This window comes from Hetaerina americana, unplaced genomic scaffold (genome assembly GCF_022747635.1).
Source record: "Hetaerina americana unplaced genomic scaffold, ioHetAmer1.1.p SCAF_1, whole genome shotgun sequence".
Lineage (NCBI taxonomy): Eukaryota > Metazoa > Arthropoda > Insecta > Odonata > Calopterygidae > Hetaerina > Hetaerina americana.
The window spans coordinates 71,432,541-71,440,667 of record NW_027286069.1 but is presented as its reverse complement, the minus strand read 5'-3'; positions in this window follow the sequence as shown (position 1 = coordinate 71,440,667).

Sequence of the window (8,127 nt, the reverse complement as noted above, 5' to 3'; positions counted from 1 at the left end):
GGAGAAAGGATGCAAAGAATGCTAAGTTCGTGAAGAAGCAGTGCGATAAGAAAACGAGTGCAGCACGGTTAATGAGGAATTACGATGGGATTCCCTTCATGCACGAAAGGAGAAGGCGAGGCTAAGGCTATTAGAGAGGCTGTTAGACACACGATTTTACTTACAACCCCAGAAATCCATAAGAAACCTCATTATACCTTCAGGTTGAACTATTCGAATCAGATAAGGTAGGTGAACTGGAGCACTAAAAAGTTTAAGAACTCTCTCTGTCTTCATACGATTCGCAATTAATATAAAACAACGAAAGATGTGCGGCCGATGAACCCAAGTGCGATCGAATTAATTCGATGACTTACCCATTAAGTTACTGAACCTACTACCTAGTTGAGGCTGATAACCTAGAACCCCCTGATACACGCCTCCTCGATGTTTTACAGGGCACGGTGCGGGTAGATGTAGATTCATGGATCTCTCAGGAATGTCGCACGACTAGTCGAGGCGTGTGCACCCCCACTCGTACCGTAACGTTCACTTAATGCAATTTTAGACATGAATCGCCCCCCTATTTCCATTTACTAATCTCGTTTTTATTTGCCGCATTGTATTAACCTGTCCTTCCCTTCCAATAGTGGGGGTCTCAGTTAATTTTCATTTTCAATCCCTGTCCTCATTCAGCTTATAATGAATCAAGCATCTAAAACCGACATTTACGAGGGGGTTTTCAAGTACAATCCTCTTTAAATTGTGAAATCGTATTTTGTCGTTTTACGGTAATTTGATTCCGTCCGTCAATTCAGCTTATTTCGTGGGAATGGGAAGATATTTCCTTGAGAGTCGGTTATTAGTTAATGAAAAGCATTTAATCAACAAATAAATATCGTCAAGTCGTTTTGGAAGCCATTTCATATTTGAAAGGTGGTGGTCCACCAGGTTAACCAATAGGTTAGCCTTAGAAATAGGGTTTAGACACGCTGTCATATAAGTATAAACACTTGTATGACCAAGCGTTTGATAAATACGCTTGTTATTATTTCACTTCTCGTGACATTTATGATTGAGATCGAACAAGAAGCAGAGGAGCACAGACGGTCGCCGGGTGACATCTCATTCCAGCGGGAGCCGCGACAAATTCCATCCTTCCCAATATTTTGCGATGCTTTCTCTCTCGTTTCAAGCCACAACCCTCACTCCTCCGGGTTTAGTCCGTCTCATCGTCCAGTGTCCCACGGCAATCAGCTGAACAAATGCCAGTCAAGGTCCTCTCAGACGGAGGGGAATGGACGAGATTGGGACACTGCCGGGTCCGTTCGATGTCCTTCCAAGGGCGTCACGCGACCCGTCGGGGCGTGGACACCGCTACTCGTCCTGTCCGGGAAGTTGCCACCGTGTGGCATGAGAATGTTCCCGGGACACTTGTTGCCCGCCATGCATCTTATTCTTTATTTTACCCTCCTTCCCTCTCAACCTTCTCTCGAGACCACGCTTCAACGAGCATGTGTGTTGCCGTGCAGTGGTATCGGTGTGACGCGCATTCAACCAACCAGAGGTCAAATAGTCCGGTTTTTGTGCACCGTAGAATAAAATTAGAATAGGAATATTTTTTGTGTACGAGAATCCATTGGAGGCGAAATAAATATACTCTATAATTCAAATTACAATTTGAGAAAACCTCGAAATTAGTCTGGGGTGTATTCACCTCCTGCCACACACCCTAGCGGTAGCTTATAGGCCACTATAAAATACAAAATAAAAAAAAGTGGTAGCCTTATTGATATAGCGTTCGGTTGTTAAGCGGTCCTCAATCTGAGAGATACATCTGGGTACTGCCCCCCTACTACACCCAATATCTCCTATTACACCCCACAGCTATTGAGTGAGTTGAGAGCGAATGTAGCTTTGAAGTTATAACCTCGTTTATAATCTAAAAACGGTATCACATTGTACATGGCTACAAACTCCTATTTATGCATATACAAGTAGAGGAGCCTAGATTTGAGTATTAGAGAGGCTGGAGAAATTCGTATGCTAGGGAGAATTTCCCTAAAACCGAAGAATATGATGAGTAGTTAAGTAAAGCAGTATTAGGTATTTAAAAAAAACATTAATAGATGTAGCACACATTGTTGTAGGAAGCTAATTGTTAAAAGCTGTTGAATAGTGTTGCATGTAAGTAGTTTACTTCGGGGGATTAAAATTTTTCGAGTGCGTGTTAAAACTAATGTGAGCAGAGGAAACATGATGTCGACTGTACACGTATGGCTGGTGACCTAACACCCCCCGCCATACGCCCTTGCGGCGGCTTGCGGGGTACTGTGTAGATGAAGCTATAGGTAACTCATTGCGATAGATATGCTCGTCGAAAGAAACTAATTACTTAATTTATTCCATTATAATAATGTTTGTAAAGAGATTTGTTGTCTCAGGCGTAATTTTATGGAATTTGCATAACATATTGAAATGAAATGAAATAATTTACTTTGTAATTCCACACACTTTATTTAAATAAGCACGACCCAGGTTTCGACGTTGAACGTCATCATCAGGTGACGATGATGATCAGGTGACCTGATGATGACGTTCAACGTCGAAACCTGGGTCGTGTTTTTTAAAATAAAGTGTGTGGAATTACAATGTGAATTATTACATTTCATTTCAGTATGTTTGTAAAGAGATAACGAATATCTTCTGCGAACCATCCTCACTCAAAGAAACCATTGTAGGAACTGATAGGTATTCGGAAAGATATTTTTCTTTGGGACTCTACTTCCTATCCTTACATTATAGGTTCTGGACCAATAAAATTTTGCTAAATGCTTTGAAAAATACCAATTACAACACTAGGCGCATAATAATTCCGTTGAAAAAGTACAAAATAAATACAGACTCACAGTTATCCTAATTACAATCTGCAATCCCAACCATCCTTTTTTGGAGCATCGAAACCTGTCATCGACGCTACATAGTGTTCGACTATTGTCGGCGCACACCGTGAGAGATAATTCAACGTATTTTTACATGAATTGGTTAAATTGAAGCCTAATTATATAAGTCGCTTTGCTACAACTCGCTTCTTTCACTCAAGTGACTGATGGAAGTACAATCAAATCCAGTAAGCTTTGTCGTGCGGCGTCGCCTAAGCCCATCAAGGATGGGGATATCCAAACAGAACAGCAACGCACCGGCGAGGGGTTTTAGGCTAGTCTGAAAAAACTCCATACCGTAATGAAACTGTCCTTAAGGTATCTCCTTTCTGCAGCTTTCCCCACTTATCGCGGTGAACATTATCTAGCTCGCATGGAGCTAGCGTCGGATATATTCACCACTAAAGAACAGGATTCTCAGGCGAACGATAACGAATAATACTTGTATTTTGAAGATTCTGTGCAATGAGCTGTTGAATTAAGACCTCGGTAGTTAAAAAAGTTATTTATAAATGTCCTTCAATTGTAAATTGTGAGATTTTTCAAACTTCATGAGGCTTCTTCGCCTAAGAGCATATTTTTAACTCCAAATTACGAAAATAGGCTTCCTACAAAAAAATATAGATTCAAGCGCCACAGCCCATGGTCGAAACTTGCTTATCTGTGCTTGGTATATGAATTCAAGATACGGATAGAAAATGAATATCATACTTGTTTCTCTTTTCAGGATTAAAAGACGAATTCAACTCATTTATTGAATACGATTCCTCCTTTTGAACGATATGATTTTAAGTATCCTGATAGCCGGCCCCGGTGGTGGTGGGGCAATGTCCTCGCCTGCCAACCCAGAGGTCGCGGTTTCGATTCCCACCTAAGTGGGTTTTCCTCCATCTACCAACTTGTAGGGCTTTGCGTTATGTAATTGTCTTCAATGTTATGTTTGTAATGTAAGGGTTAGGTGGAATAAGGGACTATAAGTCTCAACCTCGCCCAATTAAGTCGATAAATAAATAAGTCAGTGGTGATTTCTGTACTGGAATATGTATCGCGTAAATCGGCCTTTACAGCCTAAAAGTACGCTTCGTTTCAGCATTGAAAAATAATATCAATTTTATGGCTAAAATATGTTGGCTTTGTATTTTAAAAGACGAACTACAGCGAAATTCATGATTTTGACATTGTTAAAACCCATTCGTCATGACCGGGATTCGAGCACTGACCCCTTGATCCGTCAGCGGATGACTCCGTTAAAGCAAATGTCGCGGCAACTCCCACAGTTCCTCGAATACACTACTGGATTCTAACGTGGTTTTCAAGGAAAAACTTATAATTCTGTGGAACAGAAATTAGAAAATGTTAAAAATATTTAGGAACTACCTATACCTGAAAAGAGAAAGAAGAAAGAAAGTTTATGTCACAATTTCTCTCGAGATTTTTTATGTAACTTTTTACACCAGGCTCTATGAATTAGACTTCCTCTTGCAATTTATTAGCACGGGGAAACGAAACATATTAAGTCGAGGCAATCGATATTTGAAGTTTGGGGTTTAAATTCAATTCTTAAGATGGATTACTGGATCTTGCTACTGCGACCGTTATAGCTTTCGCGTGAGGTAACAGTTTTTTTTCTAACTCTCTTCAAGACCATGATTTTCGTAAATACCAGAGGTGGATCCGGGGGCGATATTAAGGGGAATCAATGTTGAGTGCCTGGAAAAAAGCACTTAAAGCCACTAAGAATTCAAATGCACCAATTTTGTTAAAATAATATTTTCGGTTAAGTTTTTGCGTGCTGGGTAGCTTGAACAAGACTGCAAGACTGGCAGGTTTAAATGGTCATTTTTTCCAAGAACAATAAGAAACCAGAATTCTTGCAATCGAAATCCCCCACTAGTCGGCTCGATATAATAAGTATTAGCCTACAAGGTAGCGACTGCGCATGGTTATACTAGTATATTTGTATATTTTTTTGCAGGTTCCCCCCACCTTTCCCCATCCATTTGAAAAATCCTAACCCCCTCATCCCTTACCCTTTCCTCCTGGTGCTGCACCCCCTGCCACACATCTTTTTGATGGCTCGCAGGGTATTGATGTAGATGTAGATGAACAATTTATTGTAAGCGAATACAAAAACCATGCCATGAAAAGCGCCTCGGAAGGAGAGATGGCGCTCGATCGATACTCCCTCTTGCAAACTCACTACCTCGAGAAATCTCGATCAATGCTATGGGATTGTCAAACGCACCACGTTCCCTTGCAACAAATATTAAAGATGGTTTAAGTCACTGGATTTCGGCGAAAAAGAAAACCAATTAAGACTACGGTATTGCCAATCTTAGTAATATCACTAGCGTTCAGATGTTGGCAAGAACTGAGTAAGTGAGCATTCTTACTTAATTGAACTAAATAGATCAAGCCCATCTTAAAATAAAACTTTTATTTTTTAAATTTAAAATTAAATATTATCCTCCGGACGCGCCGATAAAAATTTTCAGTGCGTATCCATTTATTTAAAGAAGTGATTATGTGAGACATGAATGGCCTGAATCAATTTTATCAAAATCTTTTCGGGTAAATTAAGTGATCGATTCGTGTGGTACATCTTAATTATGGATAAATCCCTACTTAAGATATTTTTCTTTAAAATTGCATACATCTCCTGGAAAACCTTAATACAATATCTTTACCTTCTGAATTTAAATTTATATCGTTTTTGCTTGTCTACGAACTTATAAATTAATCATTAGCTTATTAAACTATGAACTAGTCATTTTTTCTCAATTTTTGACGCATTAAATGCCTATGGGGTCTGCACTTATTCAGCTGCACGCAACCATTAACCTGAATTGATCAACATTTCGTATGTTTAAATTCACCCAACAACTCCGTGGTCAAAATATGACGGTATTGTAATGTTCAATTGCAGTGTTTAGGCAAAAAAACAAAAGATCTACCATCGGAAGTATTCGTGGAATCGTCATGAGGAAATTCCGTTTGTGGAAATGCATGAGAATTTGATTATACACCACGTCATCCATGAATTTCAGAAACAGATATCCTGCTGCAATAATGCAGTACGTCAAATAAAAACATTTCTTTTATACCGGGGACGAGTTTAGGAAGAAGATAAAAAAGGTGGAATCGGTGGGAGAAAGTTTTGCCTAACAAAGCGAGAGAATACACCGTAAAATTTGCAAATTATCCCCGGGGGGGGGGGGCGCGAACGAGTGGATGGCGTGCACAAAGCGAATCTAGGTGAGTCGACTGAATCCCAACGAAGCCGTTTATTCCCTTTCCGCGCGATATAGCGAGACCTTTTATGAAATAATGTGATATGCGGCCCAACTTCCGCAACAAAACTGTCAGCAGGCCACGGATGCGCAACGTGTGTTTCCGAGGTCACCCCTACTCGTGAATGTTAAAGAGGGAGGGTGGATTGCGACGCCACGTGACGCAGGGGGTATTCGAACGGCGAGGGAGATTACTGCAGGACGCAGAAGAGAGAGAGAGATAGACAGACGGACGAAGAGGGCGTGGCACCGTTTACTCAACGCGGAACCGCAGGCTGCCCGCGATGACAACAATAGGAGTTCCTGTTCGGTACTCAGACGCCGCGAATTTGTTCCCCCCTTCATTTCTTATCTCTTTTCTTTCCTTCCCTGCGCCATTCCCTCCTTCAACGTTATTACTCAGTCATTTCTCTCTCCGCCCGCCCTTCATCCGACCGGAGAACGCGGGGATAGGTACGCCCGTCACGTGACCGGCAGTTTATCATAATCCCTTCCCGTCCCCCTCCAGGAAGTTCTTCGTCGACCAAGCGAGAAGCAGGGGGGTGCGCCGGGGTGCGGGCACGGGGGGAGAGCAAGAGGGGGCAGAAGGGCGAGGAAAAAATGATTAATTGATGAAAGCGAGGAGAGAGAGGTGTGTCGGGCTCTGAATTAAGTTTTCGCGCCCGCCTTTGGGTGTCACCTCATGGTCTGAGCGAGATTCATGAGGATTTCCCCCGCCCTAGTTAAAAATCTCCCACGCTTTACGCCTTTGTTTAATGCCCGAGTGATGTTTATGTTTGCTGGATGGGGATGATGGGATTGATCAGTCGACCCTGGCGGGAGAAATTTGCTAGTCAATTGCTACCTCATGATTCAATTTATTTATGTTTCAACCGAGGTAGATTGATCCAAAATTGGTACTTGTAATTTTAAGAATATGTATTAGACGAATGATAGACATAAAAACCACTATACGAAATTCTAGGGCCCATTTTATCAAATACGGCAGAAGTCTCTGCTTCTTATTATCACCGTTTTAATATCTACCTCAAGTTTGAAAAGTAAGGGGCAAATGAGACTGCAAATATGCGGGACTAATCAGGCATTCACCCGCGACAAGTGGGGTGACTGAACTTACTCCATTATATTTTACGCTCCGTCAGATTGATTAATTTAATTGCGTCAACTTATGCCAAGTTAGAATGCAAATAAGAGAAAACCAACAAAAAGAGGAAGAGAAACGTGTGTCTCGAACTTTCTGCAAACATTCACTTTATCTTGCAACGATAAGCGGGAACCATAAAATCGTTCTCAACAACAATCGAACAATTTCTACATGAATTATTTCATTAGAACTTGATAGAACGAATTTCAGCGTTTATACCACGAATGAATTGGACGACGTCCAAGCTCGGGCGAAGGAGTATGGTCTGGAGTTCGCTCACAAGGGTGTTCATGAGAAAATGTAACCATGAAGAATAATCTCTACGAAAATGGCTGAGTCATCAATTTGAGATATTATGAAGGTGCAAATATTATAAATGATTAGCTTTGAGGAATGGTAACGGGTCAAAGGAATTAGTCTTTTATTGGAATCTTACTAATTCATTCTTTTCTCGGAAATAAATTACTAGATCTACTGGTTTTGCTATTTTTCTCTGCTTTAATGTTCGTCGACCGAAAATGATACTTATTTTAGGCTATGAATTATTAATTGAATTTCAAGCGTGAATATGCATAACTGACAAGACTTTCAATTTCGCGTTAAATATTCAATTCTTTATCGATTTTCCAATTGCATTTGGGAGCACTAAAAGGCTAATCTTGTCATAATAACCAATAACATATCGGTATTTTCCACTCAGGTTTTTAGAACTAACATAGCATTACCCTTCTCCCTGCCACCAACTACATTTTTCTAGGCCAAACTCACAAAC